The 23,805-nt window shown below is 45.5% G+C and overlaps 1 protein-coding gene across 2 annotated transcripts in view; it reads right to left on the bottom strand.

The window, feature by feature from the left end:
* The window catches only part of PRKCG (protein kinase C gamma), a 1,134,441-nt gene that overhangs the window by 102,828 nt on the left and 1,007,808 nt on the right, over positions 1-23,805 (bottom strand). The window lies entirely within an intron of this gene.

Genomic DNA, 23,805 nt, shown 5'->3' with positions numbered 1-23,805 from the left:
AGACAGATGCAAGAGGCGTAACAGCTGATAATACAGATAAAATATGCATACGTAACTAAAAAAGGCGGACATATAGGCGTAACTTAGAAAACGTCATTATACATGATGTCACAAGTGGGTGGATCCATAAGAGAATCCTGCAATGTCAGCAGAAATATTTGGCAGAGATGCGCGCGCAGCCGCATGACGTGTGATTGACGTGCAACTAGAGGGTGAAGGGGACTTGACATTTAGCTCTACATGTGGAGACAGAAGTCTGGGGGGTCATGTCAACCTAATCCCAAATCATATCTAATATCTTATGTTTAAAGAACTGTATTATCCAAAAGGAAAGGTCTCTATGATGAAATCTATTCTATACTGACTGTTAGTGCGTGTACAAGCGTCTAAGTGTCTACATGAGATGCGAGGGGGCAGGAATCTTCCATGGTAACAGGGGCTATGAATTACTTGCATGAGGACAGTGAGGCCTGGCCCTTTGCACTGTAGCTGGAAGAATGTTTACCTAAACTACTAGACAGGAATGCATCGGATGAGGAGCGGAGCAGATAATCTTGAAGGTGAAATACAGTTTTTGGCAGGCAACAGGCTGGATCAGGCACCGTTAGCCGCGCAGGGAGTAGGACAAAGTTCATGGATACAGATGCAGGCTCGGACTGGAGCTTTCAGAGGCAGAAGGCAGGAAAAGGCTTGATGACAGAATTCAGGGCCTACTCGCCTGAATCTGTAAAATGTGGAAAGTGAACCACATAAAGTCGGTGGCCTTTCATACTTAGGAATGGAATATCTGACCCATTCATGGCGGATCTGAAAGAGGACATGTTGACGGTGGACGCACATATATTTGCGTCTTCAAAACTGGAACTGGAGGGAACATACATGTACTTATAGCATGCACATGGAGCCGTTGGGGTCTACGATAGGGGACATAACTGATCACAAAATTCATATTTCCTCATTCCCTCCTTGTCCCCTACGGACCCTCAGGTGATATCGATCTTCATCAATCCATCGATCTGTTCATATAGCATCATTTGTTCTTCTTTCTTCTTCCGGGATTTTGAACGAAAACTTGGAGGTGGGATACACGATGTGGCACACAGGCCGCAAATCGCTGGCCCACATTGTAGACATAAGCAGCAACTGAATAGTATGAGGAAGCCAATACCTAGGAAGGATAGGATCCTCCATCACCAGGCGGACAACACGCCCCAGAACCAACCGGACCAAGTCCAGGTGCCTGGACTCTGGTGTATCTGGCTTATAATCTTATGAAGGCGGGTTATGGCTTTATATACTGACGGCGAATTTTCTGGTATGAAAATGCAGCAACTTGATCCGATGACCCTACAAGCTCCGCCCCTATCGGCCAGGATGACGTCAAGGACAAGACGATTTTGAAGCACAACAATCCGCATAGCAGACTGCTCTTCTGTTAAATTGCCTAAGGCGGAAGTAGTCTCGTTCACTACTGCTTCAAGGGTTCTAGTTCATCTACGTATCAGCTTACTATTAGTGACTGTACCTATATAGGGAAAGAAACCTTTATTGAAATCTGTGTATTGCTCCCATGCCGTTTCAGTGTAATCGACAATCGGGAGATCTCTCTGCTGTCTATTGTGTACTAAATGGGTATTTCTATGATAATCAGGAGGAGCTAGCGAAACAGGTGGCAGAAGGAATGCTATGTAACAGGTACCATCCCAATCTAGAGGTAGACGTATATATGCGGTCTGGCCACATATGAAGTAGGAATGACGGGAAGCTCTAAATGTAGACTTGCCTTGATCACTGAATTTTATTACAGTGGTGCATTTACTATGGCCCATGTGTATGGAACCATTCTTTCTTACACATAATTCTCCTTTAACTGGGAATACTGACATGGCGGGCAGGATTGGTGTAGTTTCAGATTCAACGTTCAGGATCATGAGGTTAAGTGTAAAGTTACCTAATCCATATACTTCATTTTCTAGATCAGTTCCTGTTCTTTTGGGAAGTCCCTCCTTGTTAGGGTAGCAGACTTTAAGCAAAACTAGGTTCAGGTTTCCCCATACCCAGTTGTCTTGATTGTGAGAAGTTGGCCTGATATGTAGTGCTCACTATTCTAGTGATCACTGTGTATCATTCCAAACGACCCTTATTGATGATTGGTTGTAAGTCAACCTTTTAGACCAGCTATCCTAGTAGCGTGGATACGAGCAGTCTTAGGCTAAACTCTAGAGGGCGTGTTAAGCCAGCTGTTTACCATCACATATACCCCTTGAACACCAAGTGAAAGGACACCACACAAGTTGTTATGAAAATAAAAGGATATTTATTTATAACAAGACTACCCTGGCTCTTTATGAGTCAGGGAGCTAAGCACACTACAAAACTCTTAGGAAAATACTTCAGTTGCACAATTTACACAAATGCCCGAGGGGCACGAGAAACCATCTACACTAACAGTGAAATGCGAATGGTTAGAGTCTGGAGGTACTGATTCCGGAGTGATCCGATCAGTGGGACTAAACGAAAAAGGAACTGGACACTTGTAGAGCGAACCGGCGATGGAGCACCGAGATGCTCGAGTTACCTAGCCCGGAGGCTGCGGCTGCGTGAAGTTCGGCAAGATGTCGGGAGTCCTCGTGTAGTCTCAGGAGCCTGAAAGAAGAAGTTGCTGGCAGGCGACCAGTGACGATGTTCAGAGCGATCCAAGCCTGGATCGGTGATGAAGGAAACCTGAAAGCAGAGGGGACTCAGTTCTCAACCGCCAGCCAGCGATCGTGTGGGTACCAGGGGGGTACCGGCTGAAGTCACCTCGACCAGGTGAGTGGGTGACGTCGGACTCGGCTGTTCCTCGGACCAGGAGGCGCGGCGGCGACCAGGATGGAGGGCGAGCTGTCCCACGAAGGTGTCTGCTGTCGATGATGCTGGGCCCAGGAAGGGGCAGCGGATCTTGGCAGTGGCAACCCAAGCGGGGGAGTCAAGATGACGTCGGGAGTGGACCAGGAGGGTCCGTGGTACTCCTCTGTTGAAGGGGAGCAAGAGCCAGTCTGGAGCAACCAGACTAGTGATGAAACAAAACGTGGTGCGTCGTGAAGAGGGCCACAAGCCGGTCGGCAAGTGGTCGGACAACGCGGTGAACAGCAAGGAGCGGAAGGGCCCCCACGCAGATCTCGTGGATGCTGGGGAGACAGACTTCGATGCTGGAGCTGCTCAGGGTTTAGGGCTTCTCAAACCCTAGGTGCACTCACTCGAGGGTCCCTCGGTGGGCGTGCTAGATAAGCGTCGTGCAGGTTCTGAAGATAGCCGGTCCCGCAGGTCTCGTCACACCTACGACTCTCAGCTGGGCTGATGAGGTAGGTAAAAGGTCAGAGATGGCAGGGAACTCGGGTCTCGTCGAGCTGGGCAGTCTTGATCCGTAGGAGACGTACAGCAAACCGCAAGCGCTTAGGTGGTGCCTGCTGGTGCAGGGTGGCTACTCCTTAGCCACAAGGGAGAGTCTTCAGAAATAGTCAAGAGTTCCTTTCGTGGAAAGTGGTTCGTGATTCGGAGTTATCCGATTATCTGATTATCCAATTTGGGAAGGGGACTCGCTCCTACCTTTATTCTAAGAAAAGGGGCTGGCCCGTGACTAGGTTCTACCTATGGGTGGAGCCAGGAGGGGGGTGGTTACACCCCTATCCTTTGTCCGGCTTCGCGCCAGCTCAGGGGCTGGTGTGCCCCCGAAACTGGTTTGAGCCGGGCTATGCACAGTGAGCACCGGGGTGCCACTTGCAATCACCTTCCTTTCAGCCCTGCCTACCTGGGATACACAAACCCTGTCTGGGACGGTGCTAACACCGCCCTCGACAGGAAACCCTTTGTCCAAGCTCCCCTTGCTGGAAGGTCCCCCAGCAGCAGGAGGTCAGACTTGTGTCTGGTGGCAGCATCCATTTTGTGATGCTGAGGCTTGAGTCAACTTTAACCGGGGTTCAAGGTTACTTCCATGTCGTGTCCCTCTAAAAGGGGGGAATGCTAACCCCGTCACCAGGACTGGCGAGGGGTTCGTATTCCCATTCGTATGACACCTTACTCGACATGTATAGGTGAGGTGAGGCCAAAGTTAGCAATTGCATTAAAAGTAGTTGGCCCGCGTCACCATGGAACGGCTATTAGGACTTGGTTCCGCAAGCCGTCGACGGGCTCAGCTCGCGCCAGAGCACCGTCCCACATGATTCCCTGCACTCTGCCTTCAGGATTGATAAGGCCAGCTATAGGAGTGACTGATAGGAATCCATGTGTCCATTTTAGGGTTTAGGTGTAGGAATACTACACCTACAGCAACGGGTGATTACACCACGTGGCCCCAGCTGTCGTGCAGCCAGTTGTGTCAGATTTGGGCGGCCATTCCAGGGGTGGCATAATACATGCTTCAGCCCCTGGTAGGCCCTGGGTACACCGATGCCCTGGATACCTGTGGTATGCTGAGACAGGGACTGACAAGGCGGCCCAGTTCCAATTAGTGGATGCACCTAATGTACATGTGTATTAATTTCGAGAGAGAACAGCTAGGCTGTGGGTCTGATTGGCAGGCCCACAGCCGGAGAAAGTCGTAAACCAATGAAGCAAAAGCAAAAAATCTGGGTGATCATAGGATTGCAGACCCTACTCTCCTACATTGATAAACTGCGGAATTTGAATCTAGGGAATTAATCAAACTAAACCATGCTCCACAGGAGCCATTGTGTGTGAACGGATATGGAAAGAGGGGCAAAACTCCCTTATAGTTCTGATAGGGAGGGAGTCGGCCACATATCCAACAATTTGTAGCATTGCTGGTCTGGTGGGAATGATGTAACATACTAATGAATGTGTTGTTGCGCAGCGCAAATCTATAGGACAACTCATGCGGAGGTAATTCACTAAAAGAATGTTCAGCAGTAACATTGTAAGCACGTTTAGACATAGGGTAATACATATGCAGTAATATACTAGAAATGATGATCAGAAGACTTAGAAAAACAAAATTAATAATGTTACTGTGCAGTGACTACGAAGTGATTTACAATACGCATGCTTTTTAAGTTGCATCTGTCGATTTCTTTCTCTATTCCGGTCTAGAGGATACATGTCAGAGACAAATTCAACCGATTCACCTTGGAGAGGACTTAAACAATCAAATTGTCTGACTTGCTAGACCTTAATTTCAGTTTATAAAGTTCGTGTTTTGTTGGTTCAACCAAGGGGAGCTTTGAGTCTGTCTGTGAGGGCATGCAGGGCTGAGTGTTCACACTGGACGGTAGTCCATAAAATTTTTTGATATGACTCGAGTGCAACCACCCTTTACGTCCCTCGATCTTCACGGCTGTCCTTGTTGTTAGTAGAACAAGTTTAGGCGACTTCCACCTAGGCTCCAGTTGGGTCTTCCGGTCGAAATTCCGTACCAGAACCAAGTCACCTGGAACCACGTCATGGGGCTTCACCTCAGTGTTATCGGGAAAAGCTGCAGCTACCTGTGAACGACAAGATTGTAGTGCAGACATCAAGGAAGCCAGGTAATCTGTCAGCATATTACAGTCAACATCAGTGATTTTGCGAGGTATAGGCGTCCCCCACATATTTGGTGGTCTACCGAAGATCACCTCGTACGGGGATAGCCCTGTTCGAGAATGTGCTACCATTCTCATGTAAAAGAGCGCAACTGGTAAGGCTACTATCCAATCGACACCTTTTTCTCTACATATTTTGGACAATCTAATTTTCAGAGTTTGATTATGGCGTTCCACGAGACCTGCTGCCTCAGGATGTCGGACACAGTGGAATTTCCATTGGTAGCCTAACAAAAGTGAAACGTGTTTCATTAATTCGGATGAGAATGGCTGGCCGTTATCTGAGTAGACAACACGTGGCAAACCATACCGTGGGAAGAATTCTCGAACTAACTGTTTGGCAGTAGTCGGGGCAGTGTAATCTGAAACCGGGTAGGCTTCTGTCCAACGGGAAAGAGCACAAACAACTACGAGAACATATTTGAATCCTCGACATCGTTCCATCTGGATATAATCCATCTGGAGGGCTTCAAAAGCATGATCGGGAGGTTGAAATCCACCCTGCTCTACGGGGATGCTTTTACCTGGATTAAACTGACAACATATCATACAGGTACGTACTTTCTGTTTGGCTGCTGCTCGCAAGTGTTTGTTGAACCAAATGTGTTGAATACTATCTAGCATAGCTTTTTCTCCTAGGTGCGCTGGACTATGTATTGTGTTAATGATGACTTGAACCATGGAGTCGGGAAGAAACCATATAGATTTTTCCTTCGTCATCCATCCTTGATCCGTTTGGATCCCTCCTAATTCAGTCCATTTCTTTATTTCTTCTGGTGTAGCATGTGTCTGTATGTCAATTACATCAAGGGCAGGATCCTTAACTGTCATGCAATGTGTTGGTGTCAGACCTATTGTCTTTGTCGCGTCAGTTATATGAGTCTGGTTCTGAGCAGTCTGTTTAGCTGTTCTGTCAGCTAGGTCGTTACCCTGAGAAATGATATCGGTGACTTTTGTATGGGCTTTGCATTTCATAATCGATATTGCAGTAGGTAAATGAATCGCGTCTAATAGGGCTTGAATGAGGGGTCCGTGTTGGATGTGGGCGCCGTGAGAAGTTAAATAACCTCTCTCTCGCCACAGTACGCCGAAGTCATGGACGACTCCGAATGCATAACGTGAATCTGTGTATATGTTGACTTTCTTATTTTTGGCTTGGATACAGACTTGTGTCAGAGCGATGAGCTCTGCTGCTTGAGCTGACAAAGTGTTAATACAATTTGTTTCAATGACTTCAGTGTCTGTTGTGACTGCGTAAGCGGCCACTAACTCTCCTGTACTTGTTCTCATACATGAACCATCTACATACAATGTCAAGTCTGGATCTGATAAAGGGATATCTGTCAAGTCTTGTCTGGGTTTCGTCGTGATAGTAATGACTTCAATACAATCATGTGCTAATGGATCTGTTCCATTTACTGGCAAAAGTGTGGCAGGATTTAACGTATTACAACGTCTGATTTCTATGTGTGGCTGAAACAATGTCAATTCGTAACCGGTGAGTCTCGCTATAGTCAAGTGTTGTGTTTGTGTGCGGTTCAAGAGAACCTCTACTGCCTGTGGTACTTGTACTGTCAATTGATGTCCTAACACTATGGCATCGCTTTGTCTGATTGCTAAAGCTGTTGCTGCCACTGATTTCAGGCACGCAGGAAGAGCCTGAGCTACTGGATCTAATGTACTAGAGAAATAAGCACATGGTTTGTGTGATCCTGCTTGTTCCTGAGTGAGTACTGACAAGGCAGTACCGTCGCGTTCTGTAACAAAGAGTGTAAACTGTTTACTGTAACATGGTGTTGCTAAAACAGGTGCTTGGCATAAAGCTTTCTTTAAGCTTTCAAAGGCATGTGTATGTTCTTGAGTCCAAGGGAGGACAATCGATGTGGCTGCCTCCTGTGTTGTCAACTGGATGAGTGGTTTTGCTAGAAATGCATATTGAGGGATCCACTGCCTACAGTATGAAGTGAGACCTATAAAAGCCCGCACCTCCTTTTGTGTCTTGGGTGGTGACATGGTAGCAATTAACTGGATGCGGTCGGGTGTAAGCTGTCTTCCCTCCTTGGACAGCGAGTGCCCAAGGTAAACAACTCGCTGGACACAGAATTGTAGCTTAGAAGGGGACACCTTGTGCCCCTTGTCGGCCAGAAATTTTAAAACCGTCAGTGACGCTGTTTCACATTCAGGTTCGCTTCGGGCGGTGATCAGCAGATCATCGACATATTGAAGCAAGGCAGTGTTGACTGGCATGTGGATACTGTCAAGTTCTCGTTTCAGTGCTTGGCTATAGATGCTGGGGCTTTCTGTAAATCCTTGAGGTGCGCGTGTAAATTTAAAACTTCGTCCATTTAAACTGAATCCGAACAGATATTGACTTTCCGGATCTATTGGGACGCTAAAGAAAGCATTCTTGAGATCAATTACAGTGAAGAACGTTGCTTCTGAGTCAATAGCTGTTAGTAATGAAGAGATATCTGGGACCACAGGGTATTGTGGTACAATACATTTATTTAATTCGCGCAGATCAATAACTAATCGATATACTGGTGGTGCTTTTGGATCCGTTCTTTTAAGAATCGGAATTATTGGGGAATTACATACATTGGAGTCGGTTTCTACAACCACTCCTTGTGCAATGAGCTCGTCAATGATTTGCAGCAAAGCCACAACAGCATCTGGTGGTAACTTGTATTGTCGCATTCGTGGTAGTACTACTCCTGTTTTCAGTGTGACACGATATGGTGTAATGTTCATGCAACCAACATCAGTGGGGCCTTGTGCCCATAAATGTGTAGGTAAATTCTGCAGCCGGTGATCCATGTCTCTGGACACGTAGTGACCTTTAAAGTCACGTAAAAATAGTCGTACTCCTTCCGGAGAACAACATATTATAGCTCCTAGAGCTTTCAATGTTTTTATACCTAACAAGTTTTCTGGACATGATTTAGTAAGCAATAAATCTGTAGTTCGTGTCAATGGACCAACCGTAAGTGGAAGAGGTTGCGTTACTTCATTAATGATAGGCTTTCCTGAGAATCCAAGGGAAATATTCTGTGAGCCTGAGAGGGGTGCCCCTGGAACTTCACTGCGTCGTATAGTTGTTCTGCTTGCCCCTGTATCAAGTAAAAACTTTCTGTCTTCCCCTAATAGTTCACTATGTACATAAGGTCCCTCTTGATCTACAGGAACCTCAATAAGGGGTAAGCCAACTTCCCTCTCTAGGCTATTTCATGTGTATCGCTGATAATCGGGATAATCTGCTTGTGCATACTGATACATCTGTTGTGTTGTTGCTTGTGTGGCAGCAATAGGCTGCGCTTGTGGTGGTGCTACGGTCTGTTGTGGAGCTGCCTGTTGCGGAGCTAGTTGTTGCGGAGCTGACCTAGGTTGTGCATGCTGAGGGATTTGTTGTTGATTCTGATCCTGTCTAGGTGGACGCGGTCTTTCCTGGGTTCTACCTGTGGCAATATTATGTTTCAGGACTGGACAATCGTGTATATAATGACCTTGTTGTTTACAATAGTTGCATGTCCCTTTAACTGGACCTGTTGAATCACCCTTTTGATGACCATCAGCTGGAACTGACTGAGCAACAAGCATTTTCATTTTTGTATCTTTCATACGTCTTTGTTCATGTTCTTGTTCTTCTCTAATTCTATTGTGGTGATATTGTAACATCTGTAACATCTGTGACGGGGTGTTTCCTTGCCAGGTACTCTCAAATTTCAATACTCTATTCTTAACTTGCGGTAGGGAATTTTCAACTAATTTTGTCACAAACAGATGTGGATATGACTCGCTACTTGCTTTTATGCCACTATTAATACCAAAACATTTTTCAAATCGGGAATAGAAATCACTAGTGTCTTCATCTTGCTTTTGCTTACAGGCTGAGATTGCACCCCAGTCCTCCTTTTTTGTAGTTAATAAACGTGGCAATACCTGCACTAGTAATCCTGGTAGTGCTGTAGTCTTTTCCCCAAGCCCTGCTCCTGCAGCTCGGGCCTTTTCTTCGTTTTCTAATGCTGTCCAATCTATCTTTTGGTCTCCCACCTCCCATTCCTTTTCTTTGAGTTTCTCGTAAATACCGGCAGGCATTAATACTTTTAATATTTTCATAATGTCGGGGTAGGTATACTCTCCCATGAGTAACATGTCTTTTATCTCACGGTGGAAACCTGCTGGATCTTTGTCATGGCTGGGTACTACTTTCTTCATTTCTAATAATTCAATTTTAGTTATAGGCGTGTACACAAACACGCGTGTAAAGTTATTATCTTCACCTCTGATTGGGTGTACTTCGCGTAACGGATTCTGTCTATCTATGTGATACATTTTTCTTCCCATAATGGGAACTGGAACGTGTTCTGGGCACACGAAAGCTATATACTGGTTTCGAAATTCTAGAATTTCTTTAATCAAATCAGTACCTGACCCTCTCCATTTATTCGTGAGTAATTCGGTCAATATGTCAGGTAAGGGTCCTGGATCGGAGTGTTGGCTTTTATACAATATAAGGAGGTGTTGAATCATGTATATACTAGCTAAACGCTGTTCGTCTGGGGCAAGATTCAGAAACGTGTGTGCTAGTGCATCATCACTGTATTCACTGGGACTGTCAGCCCATTGTACTGCTGACCTGGCTAATTCTTGTTCGTCCATGGAATCCAGCATATGGTACCCCCTTCGATCTCGGAGTAATTTATCAGCGGCTTGGAATAGGTGTTCAGGGGATCTTGTATTTAATATAGGAGTTTGAAAATGTCTATTACATTCTGGACGTATTGGACGTATCGGATCATTAAAGCCTCTAGCATTATTATGGGGTCTTCCTCTACCTACGTAAGCTATCGTTTCTAATTGTTCTGATTCTTGCTCCTCCTCTTCCTCTGATTCCATTCTGTCTGCTTCTCGTCTTTCTTTATGTATTCTTTCTACTTCCTTGCGGATATTTCGATACATGGCGATTATACACGCCTGTTTATCATGTTTCTCGTCTGATATGTTCTGACCCCATTTGGCAAGTTTTTGTATGGTATCATGATCTGCCCCAGGCCTGTCTTGGTTCCTAATCACGCAGTTTATGAAAAAACGTAGTAGTTGTCTTTGGACATCCACTTTTTGGTATTCCATAGCTTCGTTAATACTTTCTGGACCTCGCCCTGTTTGGACAAAGTGATATATATTGTCTAGGTGTTCAACCATTCCTGGTATCGTTATTAAATACAATGTAGCTCGTCGTATACGTAGTGATGATATTAGCAATCTGTCCTGTTTACCTGGTACTGGATCGTATCTACAATCCACAAGCTGTTCTTTAAACATGTCGGATGTCGCTAGTTGGGGTGTACGTTGGAGTGCTAAATCTCTAAGGGTCTGTTTATTTCGCGGCGGTGTGGCAAACATGTCTGTCGTACCTCCTGTAGCACCATCTGAGGTGCTGGACAAAAAAGGATTCGTTGGGCGTAAGATAGAAATTGTAGATGCGGGAAAAACAGTAGAAACGGATGGACCTGTGGGAATGGGCGTAGGAGTTTGTTGTTGCGGGGATACAGACGGATGATCTTGACGTTGAACACCATCGTCATGCGGTGTGTGTGGTATGGTATTAGCATACTCGGGAGCTACGTCATCTAAATAGGAGGAAAGGAAAACGTCCATTGCTGTTTTGGGATGTGTTTTGGGATGTGCTTTTATCGGGAGCAATGGAGGAGTTAAGTCTTTTGGTATTTCCGGGGTAGCCTTAGGTAACCCTTCGGCCAGAAGAGGATACATACCATTCATAAGAGTGTTTCTTTGTCTATCTACTTGTTCTGATTTTACTCGGGTACCTTCCTCAATTAATAGATTTTCTCGGGCTTTATTTGAATTCTCCCTACCTTTCTCTTCCTGTCTGAGCGCTTTTTCTGTACGTCTATATGATTCTTTACGCCATAATTCAATGGCATCTTTCTGTGACTGTCTGGCTTTCTTTTTCCATAATTCTTCTTCTACTCTCATGATGCAATCTGCATCCCAGGTCCCCGCTGCGGGCCATCTCTGACTCTCTGGTAACTCTTTGGTGTAGTCCACCCATAAATCAAGAAATAATACGGCATCTAGGCCATGCTTATGATACATAAAGTATCCTGGAGTGTCCCTAGGTGGAATGGGAACAGCTTCTTCGAGTACCCCTTTTCTAGTTTTGATCTGTCTTAATTTCGAAAAGAGCGGCATTTTTAGATCTGGTTACTTAATCTTAAACACACTTAATACAGTAAACACAATGATGAACAATCATTCACACCATAATATGTAGAACGTATTTAAAACATTTAACATTTAACAGGTTTAACGAACGATAATAACTAATAGAAAACTAGTTACTGACATATTACTGACACTAGATAATACTTAATTATATGCAAGACATACTAGATATACTGCTAAACAGTACAGATACACTGCTGAAACAGTGCAGACCGGATTTGTGTACCCAAACCCGTCTTGACCGGCACAGACTATGTGCACGTTAAATGCCTCCCCGGCAATGGTACTCACCGGGTAGCGCGGAACGGAAGGCCTCGGAACTGAAACTGAAACTGGACCGGACTGGACTCGACTCGACTGGACTCGGAACTTCGGAACCTGGTGGGCCTCTGTATACCTCGGATCTTGCTTTCTCAGCTAGGCTCTGGTCGGGATACTTCGCACTTCTCACCGCCTCGTCTGGGTGTTGATCGCAGCCTCAGTCACCCCCGCTTGGCCGGAGGGAGATACAGGAAATCCTGCAGGTACGCGTTTTTGTCCGTTCAGCTGTGGCAGGAGACCGGGCCTGCAACGCACCTCCGGCGCGTGAGATGAGAAAGTGTCCCTGTTCGGGCGCCAATTTATGTGGTAAATATTTCATTACCGTACTATTTTTTATGCGGTAAAGTCTAGTAAGAATAACTCAGTAAATATAAGAGGCAGAATCCGTGGTATTAGAGGTTCTAAAAGGCTTTATTCCTCTACAAAGGAATTACAATTCGAACTGCAGGCTTCACATACCATCACCATGAGGGTTCAGGAAGGAAGGCAATACATTATTGACAGGTAATGGTATTTAAATGGAAAGCATTACATTAAGACAGATGCAAGAGGCGTAACAGCTGATAATACAGATAAAATATGCATACGTAACTAAAAAAGGCGGACATATAGGCGTAACTTAGAAAACGTCATTATACATGATGTCACAAGTGGGTGGATCCATAAGAGAATCCTGCAATGTCAGCAGAAATATTTGGCAGAGATGCGCGCGCAGCCGCATGACGTGTGATTGACGTGCAACTAGAGGGTGAAGGGGACTTGACATTTAGCTCTACATGTGGAGACAGAAGTCTGGGGGGTCATGTCAACCTAATCCCAAATCATATCTAATATCTTATGTTTAAAGAACTGTATTATCCAAAAGGAAAGGTCTCTATGATGAAATCTATTCTATACTGACTGTTAGTGCGTGTACAAGCGTCTAAGTGTCTACATGAGATGCGAGGGGGCAGGAATCTTCCATGGTAACAGGGGCTATGAATTACTTGCATGAGGACAGTGAGGCCTGGCCCTTTGCACTGTAGCTGGAAGAATGTTTACCTAAACTACTAGACAGGAATGCATCGGATGAGGAGCGGAGCAGATAATCTTGAAGGTGAAATACAGTTTTTGGCAGGCAACAGGCTGGATCAGGCACCGTTAGCCGCGCAGGGAGTAGGACAAAGTTCATGGATACAGATGCAGGCTCGGACTGGAGCTTTCAGAGGCAGAAGGCAGGAAAAGGCTTGATGACAGAATTCAGGGCCTACTCGCCTGAATCTGTAAAATGTGGAAAGTGAACCACATAAAGTCGGTGGCCTTTCATACTTAGGAATGGAATATCTGACCCATTCATGGCGGATCTGAAAGAGGACATGTTGACGGTGGACGCACATATATTTGCGTCTTCAAAACTGGAACTGGAGGGAACATACATGTACTTATAGCATGCACATGGAGCCGTTGGGGTCTACGATAGGGGACATAACTGATCACAAAATTCATATTTCCTCAATAGTGTCGTTCATCTTGGCCGCTGCTCGTCTCCAGAGCCCGGTAAAAAAGGAATGTGATGTAGATTAACTCTCTAAGATAGACCAAGAAACAGATTTGAATGATTACTTCAAAACTAGCAGTGCTAGCAGTGCTAAAAAAAAATATTTGGCAGGAAATGGTCCACAGGTATACATTTATGTTGACCCTGCCTACTCACCTGAAATATTTGATTGCTACTATTTGCATTGATAACAGTTTCTCTAGAAGTGTTACAGCTCCAAAGAAACACATTAAGAGGTTTCTTAACACCTGTCCTTTATTGCTGATATGCAATCATTGTCTCTTAGAAAGATACACATATATGTAAGCAAAAGTTACAACGTCTTTGGCACTCTTAGATACTCAAGATAGTCTAATATCCTGGAAGGTAAGAGAGGTAGGCCAGAGTGTACTTTCCATGGCAGTCCTGTTGATCGTTTGGCAGAAAAGAAGACTAGACCAACTTAATACGTCTCAGTCCAAACCTACTTGAACCCTGTTTAAGATGCTTAGGTCAGGCTTAGTAAAAGGCAAGTTTTGGTCAGCCGCGGAAGCATTTATTCACAGCTACAGCAGGGAACCAACCATGCAGTTGGATGCTGATATTCTCATGCATATTGAAGGACCGGTTCAAGATATATGACCATGAGGAGCTTGTGATCTGTCAATAAGGCGCCATTAATGAAGTGTGATTTTGAACAGGAGACCTTTAGCCCTAATTAACTTGCTTCCTCTTTCTGTATTTTAAGTGCAGCACCCGAAGATAAGGCTGTTTTGCTGTTTTTCTAATTATTTTATATATTTTTCAATATTCTGCAATGGTCTTATTAACTTGAAAAGTAACAATTTCTTATTTATTTCCTTTATTGCTACTGAGTAAAGAAGACCAACATAGTTATGCTCTTTTTCTCAGCGTTTTGGTTAGAAGGTTCACGTTGGCCACAGCAAGCTACTTATGATGAGGCCGGGAAGATGAGAGCACCATGACTCCTGGGATGAGGCAACAAGCAACCACTAGCGAAATACCATAAGTAGCAAGACATGGCACAGTCACCACCAGACTGGGAGTTTGGGTGGAATCATATGGCGACTTGCCACAAAAAGAACGCATTGGTGCAGCATGCTTGCTTATTAGGGCGAAAAGTGGAGCGTGTGTGGATACAACTATGCAGGATGCACTCTGACTTGTGCACTGTCCCTTTCTGGTTTTGGCTCGAAGTCCATATTATTAGGGCAGGGGCGCACTTCAAACTCAATCAGCCTTAGCAAAGATTTTCAGACAAGCCCCATACTGCAACTGCACTGGGGTTAGGGGGCTTGGACAGTTGGGTCTTGGCAGCCCCTCTGGCTCTGGAATGAGCTCTTTATGCCACAGCCTACTAGGAATATTCCAGGGTAATGGAATGGCCCGTCCACCCCTGTGTCAGAAAATTCCTCCTCACAGTGTCCATCGTAGTGCCTTGACAGTGTCCCCAACAAGTGGTGGTCATAACCCTGCTTCACTCTTCAAAATTGACATCTGAAAAAAGCCTTTTGTTGTCTAGCTGAAGGTGGCTGCACAGAACAGCCATTTACTTTTTATCTGTGTGCTTGAATTTGGCTGTGGGTGGCCGTCGCTTTACTCTACAACCACACACTAACTTGGGGATACACACCTTCTTAATGTGAAGTTTTATCTTTTCGATATGATGACTTGTTTTACATTATAATGTTATTTGTTTCATTTATCCTTATTATTATAATATTTATCTTTAGTCTTTATAGGATAAAAAAGGTTGTATGACCAATGGAAGGTAGTACTCTTTGAAATCACTGCACTGTCTGTTGACCTTAAGGTAGCCATCGCTGTTCATTGGGAAACCAGGATATCGACGTCAAATATAGGGCGGGGAGGGAGGCATTAATGTCACCACCTTTGGCTTAGCCTTTGCTATCTCTAGCACTTCAGTTCCTACCCTTGGTTACATGCTTCTTGTTAGACCTGGCCCTTTTGACAGGTTTATCCCCAAACTTTTTGCCTTTTGCCTCCTATTTTTCTGACCCTGGTTTTGTTGGCTATAGGATTTTGGGCACGTTATCACTGCTGATCAGTTTTAAAGTGCATATGCTTTCTGTATAAATTGTGATATGATTGGTTATCCATGATTGGCATATTTGATTTACTGGTAAGTCCCTAATAAAGTGCCCGGTGTGTGCCAGGGCCTGTAAAGCAAATGCTACTAGTGGGCTTGCAGCACTGGTTGTGCCACCCACATGAGTAGCCCTGTAAATATCTTAGACCTGCTACTGCAGTGTCTGCTCGCGCAGTTGTGAACTGCCATGTTGTCCTAGCAAGTGCACCTACTTGCTAGGCCGAAACCTTCCCTTTCCTTACATGTAAGGCACCCCTATGGTAGACCCAAGGTACCCTCATGGGCAGGGTGCAGTGTATGTGAAAGGTAGGACATGTACTAGTGTGTGTGACATGTCCTGGTAGTGAAATACTGTGTAATTTGTTTTTCACTATTGAAAGGCCATCTGTCGCATAGGCTTAACATTAGAGTTGCACTGTAACAATTTTACATGTGTAACTTGCAATAGGGACAGGACGGAAAATTAAGTTGGGCTGTCTGAACTCAGAATTTATTAACATACCTTTTGGTGAAGGTATTTTTTTAATCCTGTGTTTGAAAAAAACACTTTTAGGAAGTGGGCATTTTCTTACTTCATGATTCTGTGTGCCTCTGGCTGTTTGTATATTGAGCCTCCGGTGTGTAGGTGACAGGAGCTGAGATGTACATTCACTCTAGACAGTCCCTGAGGGGGTTGAGGTGTGCCCTGTCTTGCCTGAGTGACTTTGCACTGTAGAGTTGTGGGAGGACTGCTACTTACACCTGAAAAGGGTGAGACTCCTTTTTCACAATGCCGTCTCCACCCCCTGTGGTCATGCTGCACCAGTGAATGCACAACTGATTTGGACTGGGTTCAGCGACCCTTGCTGCTAAGACATCAAAGACATTTTGGGATATGAGTATGTGACTTAAAACCCCAGTAAATTAGACTACCTCGTGAATCAGTAGGAACCCTAGCCAAGAAGAAGAGCTGGAGAAGCTGGAGGAGGAGTACTGCCCCTTTTCTGTGTGCTTTCTGGGGTTGGCTTGCAGTACCTGATTCTGCAAAGGAAAGGACAAGGACTTTGCTGTGTGCTGTGTCCCCCTGCTTGAGAGAAGTCTCCAAGGGCCTGTGTGTGCTGGCCTCCTGTTAGAAGTATCAGGGACACAAAAGACTTCACGAGAAGGAAATCTACGGTAGTACAGGACTGTTCTTCACTACTTTTATGTTAAAAGCAAAGCACCTGAGGAGTGTTCACCTTTTTTTTATGCCCACTGCAGCGTATGGGGAAAGCTGTATTCTCCCAGCTGAAGAACAGACCTAGCGCCTGGAAAATTGTGCCTGTTGGAAATTTCCAGGGCTTTTTCACTTTTTAGAAGTCTCCAGTGTGTTGGAGCACACAGAATCACCAGAGGCCTTAATTGCAACAGGCCGCATGTGCTAGTGATACCACTGGCAGCCTGTTCACCACCATTGGGCCGAGTTCTGGGCTGAGCTTCCCCCGCTGTGATTTGTGCTCTGGAAAGGGGGGAAAGCAAGAATAGCCACTGCCAATGGAACGGTGCAGCATCACGACCAGCCTTGCCTAAAACAGAAGTACGCCCCACCCGCCTCCCGAGAGCGCAAAGTCGCGGTCTAGGCAGCCCAAAGAAAGACTTGCGGGTTCGCCCGTGAAGGAGCGTCTCTGATGTTGCCCTGCAACCAGCGAGGCAACCAGGAGTCTGGCATCAAGTCTGGGGGCAGCCGGGCAGTGCACCGTAGTGAAGAGCGGGGTCCCCCCCTTCAGTACTCGAGCGGATGGTTGCCCGCAGTGGCCGAAGAAGAAGCGGAATGGCTTCACCCTGCTGTGGGGCGGGCCCAGAGGCTCCGGCAGAGTAGCCTGCCTCGCAGCCAATAGAGGAGAAGCGGGTGAGTGGTGTGCAGAGCCAGCGAACTCAGGCCCCTAGTCGAGTGGCTGCACGAGACCCAGGAGGGGTCTCACCACCGGCTGTGCAGATCGTAGTAGCAGCCCCTTAGTGTGGCCGTGGGTTGCGCTCCTACAATCCAAAACAGGATGCGGGGAAGGCCAGATCAAGCCTCCCTGCTGATTTAGTCATATCTTGGGGACAACAGGTTGAAAATCCTTGACGGAGACCCGCTTCGTGAACTACGGGGAATCCCAGCAGTGCAGTATTCCCAAGAGTAGGCGCGCCGTGCCTTGTGCATGACATGGTGGCCAAGAAAGTACATGATGGTGTTATGCCCAATGTTTTCTAAGGTTGTCTGGACTGGTGTGGCCTACAAATATGCGTTAGTGCGCTAATTGTGTCCATAGCAATTGCCTGGTGGCAAAGTAATTGTGGACTACTGAGAATGTGATCTATGGGTGTTATTATGTGCATTTGTATGACACATGCCCTGAGGTTGTGATATATGCAGGTCTTTGGCATAGTCTGCCCAGCACATGATTTATGTATTCCCTAATCTGCGTGGGTTTTAGACCCTGATGTGTGCAACCAACCAGTAGTTACTTGATCACACTATCTAACTGATTTTATGCCTAGTGGCAACATGATGTGATGATCTATGTGATGTTATGACAGGCGTCTAGTGGCACAGGGATTTATGTTATGTGGTGTAATGTGCTTTTCATGCTACAAAGTGAGTTATGGTTTAATGTGTTTTTATGTGCAATACAAAGGATATTTTTTTATATAACCTTATGTGGAGTTTCTTTTGTGGTATGCCTAGTGTGTCGCTGCTGTGAGTGTATTGCGCAAACGCTTTACACATTGCCTCTGGGATAAGCCTGACTGCTCTGCCAAGCTACCAAGGGGGTGAGCAGGGGTCATCTTCATCATGTAACTCCCTTGCCCTGGCTAGAGTGGTGTGCTCTGCCTGGCTTAGGTGCATACCCTAGCCAACCAGAAACCCCATTTCTAACACTTCTGAAGAGAGTGGTGGAAGCAAGGAGGAAATAGAACCCAAAGAGCCATATTTACTTTCTGTATCTTCACCTTTGTGCCCACATCTTGAACTTCTCCTCACTCCACAACAGAAAGTAGGAGGCTATTGAGGGCCTAACCCTAGGTCAATGGGTGTGATGTTACTTCCACTGATGGTGAACTCACGTCCATGAGGTAGACCTCAAAGTCAAGTCACCATATTATTTAACAGACAAAAGCTCTTGGGGACAACACAATCCCTTAACATCCTTGATCAAGGCCTCAAAATCAAGGCGCTATAAATCTGATAAATCTGACACGAGAACCTCAATAGGCCTCAACAGCTTCCCATGTGGCTGTGAATGGCATACAACTGACTTGTCTCCAACCCAGCTGCTCATTTGGAAGCCTTGGGCTGTCAAGGAATCTTCCAATTCCCCTAAATCCCGGTCCATCTGTGGTGACAGAACTTTCAGAGATGATGCTTTTCCATTCCAAAAAGATTAGCATTTATTCTCTTCTCTTCACAGGAGTTGGAAGAAACTCCAGGGTGGTTCCCTTGTTGTAGAAGCTGTTGCTTAGCAGCCAGAATTGATTAAAGAAGCAAACCTTAATGTTTGCAGAAACCGAATGAAAAATTGATGAAAGTGCGGCGGCAATTATATCGCCCAGCTGCCTGCCGAGGATCCTCGCTTTCCCATCGAGTCAGATTCGCGGGGCAGGCAAAGAAAAGCAGAGAAGAAAGGCGTCCCTGATAGCCAATTAGCAAATTGTTTCAATGTTCAAAGGAGCAAAACGCAGGAGATGAGAAATCGCAAGCACACAAAAGACACCCGATTGCCACCGCAAAGCGTAGCGAAGAAAAGTAAGTAAACTAGCAGTAACACAAAGAAGCCACCAATGGTCTCCGTGCTGCTACCGGAACCCAACTAGAAAACAAGCCGCTGCTACTGTTTGAAAACAGGAAGACACCTGAGAGAATACGCTAAACAGAGAAGGCAATTGGGCAAACACATATTTAGGACATGTGGACTAAACTTACTTACAGTCAGAACTTGAAATCTAGAATTGTAACATCTGAACAGACGTTTTAGCATCTTTACCAAGAAATTAAATCCAAGAGGACCAGATAGTCTATAAGTACTGATCTTTTTAGAGAAAGCATAGAAAATGAGCACAGCTGAATGCAAGAAACAATAATGACTTTTGGAAACTAATAACTGAGTGCCACAGCCTAGATACCTTTCTGGATAACACTTCTCTGTGGACTCCTCAATCTGCAGAGAATGTTTCACCTGTTCTTGAAAATTTGAGGCTTCCCTGAGAACTGGTCTGTGGGAAGATTAACAATGCTACAGAAGAAGAAAGCAGGCTGAGGCCAGAACTACTAATGAATTGAGTGCAGCATCAGTGTGAACTATTCGGCAGAAATATTAAAATAGGGATTGAGCAATTCAACACGAGTCATTTCAATCTAATTGTGAAACACTTTGGGGCTCCTGGTCAGGGGGCTGTTGTTTTTGGGGATAATACCGCACCCAGGTAATACTGGTGCTGTCTGGGTCAGGTTTTACCGGGTTCTCTATCATTGTCCATTCTGTAGTATTAACCTCGTAATCTGAGGTGGGCACCTTGAAATGGGGAATAGCGTGGTACTACCACAGGTGTTGCCCCATTCTGAGCTGCAATACTAGGGAGCTGTGGCATATCTCTTGCACAAATTGAGTCAAGGTTTATCTGGCAACATTTGTGTGATGAAAAAATATGTTAATACTGCAACAGTTGTAATCGTGACTCAGACACAAACTCCCTTTTGCACCCAAATTACTCATAATGAGGCCTTTATTGTGTTGAGTATAAAGATGCGTTTTGTGTATACTTTGGCAGGGATCTGGTCGAGAAGAGCCGCTGTAAACTTACCACTTGTGTAGTATCGGATGACAATAAGAGGCAGTGCGTGTTGGGCTTTTTCTGTTTCCATTTTCTCTTTGAGGGCTGCCAGCTGTCAAAGCTTTCTATTCGAGTTTTCACTTATGTGCTGTTTATTGCAGTGTGATGTTTGCATCAACATTGCATTATACATTTACAGGGACATATGTGTCTCACCTTGTCACCGGCGCCCCAAAGAACATTGGAAATTCCTTTTTAGGTTTCACCTGCACGGCGCTCGCGCTGTGCTAGTGAAATCTACTGTTGTTAATATATATCTTAAAAGGGGCTTGCATCTCACCCCATCACTTTCCTGGCTTTACATTGGTTCCTGTGCTTGCCACTCACTTTTCCTCCCTTTCTAATGGCTGTAGCATATTTTCATGCATTTACCAATGCTTGTTCCTTGTCTCCTTCTCTTATCAGTTTCCTGTAGCCGAAATACTGTTAACCTCACAAGGTGGGACAGGGGCTTAGGAGGTACAGCATACAGGCCCCATGGGATTATGGTAAAACAAGAAAGTACGCTGTTCCTAAAAGTGAAAAGAGAAAGAAGCGAAGGGGGGTGGACGGGAAGAAGTACAGGGGTGACAGGCAAGGAATGTTGGGATAGTTTCGAACAGGTGCTAGATAAGACAATGTGTGATTGCGAAGGGATAGCTCCAATAAGGAGCAAGGGCCCTCACACACCCCGAGGGGTGTCATGCTTCATCATAGGTCAGTTCCTCGTTGGGCTGGCGCTGCGATGCGGCGGGGGCTCAATGCTGGAGGTCTTCTTGGTTTGCCGTCATGAAGCTTAACGATGTTGTGGAGGGAGCTTATGTGTAGTGAGTAGATGTGGGATGGTATACGTGTGGTGAAAAATAGCTATAGGATTCTCCAATGATAGTTTATTTGCAGGGTACCTATGCCATGAGTAAAAACACCGAACAGAAAGTCATGGACTGGAGAGGGAAAATTTAAGCCACTGTAGTTTTTGAATCAGTGAATTGTGCAGAGGGTCGACATGTTTCATCACCTATTCAGTCCGAGTGGAAATAGGCATTTCTTCAGGACCTACAAATCCTTATCTACTCATAGGGGGCGGCGTGTACCGGGTTTAAAAAAAGAGAAGTCACGTCCCCTTAAATGAGGACTTCGCAGTATTCCAGTTGTGTGGTGAAAACTAGAGGTAATTATACCTACTCGAACAGAGTGCACCTAAATGGGGGAAGGGTTCAACTCCATCTGAGACATGCCGGGCTGCTCACTGGCGTTGCGAGAGAGACCAGACTTAGCCGGAATGGCTCCAAACCCAGGACCTACCCATGACTGGCCGTCCGCTTTGAAGGAACTATTTTTCCATAAAGTTTTGCCTCTTTCTGCTTTTTTGTCTTGCAGCACATTTTCATAGCACAACTTATCACCTGGAGAGATTAAGTGATTTGCCCAGAATCACAGGATGTTGCGCCCCCGAGACTCGAACAGGTATCCCCAGCTCTCGAGTCAGCAGCTCTGGCCACTGCGCAACATCGACTCCACTCCTGTGATACTTGTTAGCGAGCTCTTTCCTTCATCCCTTCGGTCCCGACAGTGATTTATCAAAGCAGCTTATTATTCATCACATAAGCGAAACCGATGCAGTACCAATGCTTGTATAACTTGGTAGGGGAGTGGACGCACTTCCAACAAAAGGGAAACCCTAGGTAGTCCATGCTAGTACTACACATGCATGCTGTACCAACGAGGGAATCCCCGGGATTCCCCTTTTATAAGGGTTGTGCTGGTAGGTAATCTTAGGGTGACCAAATTGCCCAGCAGTGCGAAAGGGTTTTTAAAAGGAGCAATGGTGGGGAGGGAGAAGATTGTAAAGAAGATTAAAGGAAGACATTCAAAAGAGAGACATTTGCAAGGCTGAAAGTCGGACATGTCCAATCTATCCAATCAGATCAGGTCAGCGCTAGAATCACAGCTATTTCTGACTCTGTGCCCAGTCCTCTGACCCCATTCTCTGTTGTCACTGGGGCTCTCATCTGAAATCCAGCCTTGACTGTCAGCGTGTTGGGTACCTGTCTCTAATTCCTGTCAGCACCATCACATCACTCTACCCACTCACTGGACTCCAGGGCTGCTCTCTCTCCTACGCCGTCCCATACTTGACATCACGACTTCTGTGGCTGAGCCCAGCGCCCCCAACAGGAAAGGCCCCCAAAGCAACATTGAGACTTCACATTTTCGTCATGAAAATTGAGACATTTTGACATTTTGGCAGGTAGCGGCGGTACTTGGGCCTGGGTTTGACTGACACTGCTCAATTTTTGTCGCGCCCTGGCAATCACCTACTGTCCCTTTCTATGCCGCTGGCAAAAACAATAGCGCATCCAGCACTTCCGGTGCAAGTGAGCGCGCGGAAGTTCTGCATCTAGGATTCTTGTTCCTGTTGTTTATATTGATCGCGTCACTTTGCCTCTGTCGATTTTTCTACATTCCTAATTTTCTGCATATTTTACTGCATTCATTCCTACGCTTATAGCTAAGGTGGATATACATTTTAAATCTCACATAAATATCAGTAGCTGCAAGGGCAATTTCTGGGAAGGCGATAAAAGTAATTTCCTGGCAATTTTACCATTATTCATACATTAAAAAGCCCTTCTTGTTTCCTGACATACTGTAGCAATTCATTCTGATGGTACTTTTTAAAGAAGCTATTTTAAATACGTGAGTGAATCAGTGCTACCATCTGCTGGGCAGAAGTGAAAACTTCATCGCTTTCAGGAATGGATTGGAAAATATATAGTTTTTAAACAAGTAACTTCAAGTCCTAACCACATTTCTTAAAAAACATGGGGGCATATTCTCAAGAACGTGTGATAACCATCGTAAAAGTTACTTAACGCAACCTTCAACATCGCAGTATATCGTGGAAAGCTTACGCCGTGTTAACCAAGTATTCACAACACAGCGGTACCATGCGATAGTCACCAGATAATGCGTCAAATGGGCACGTTAAAATCAATGCCACGCCGCAAAAATGCGAAACACGAACGCAAAAAAAGCTGTGATGAGGCCAAGCGTGATACAAAAAGCTGCGCAAACCAGCGGCAGGCCTGCAAATCCCACGAGTCTGGCGGGAAAATGCACTAGAAAAGCAGAACAAGAAAAACACACCAGAAACAATCCAAAGTGTGCCGCAACATGGATGCACCCTGACTGAGCGCAGA

The sequence above is a fragment of the Triturus cristatus genome, chromosome 7, assembly GCF_964204655.1.
Source record: "Triturus cristatus chromosome 7, aTriCri1.1, whole genome shotgun sequence".
Taxonomy (NCBI): Eukaryota; Metazoa; Chordata; class Amphibia; order Caudata; family Salamandridae; genus Triturus; species Triturus cristatus.
Note: the sequence above shows the minus strand (reverse complement) of the source record. Positions and strands in the feature narration are given on the sequence as shown.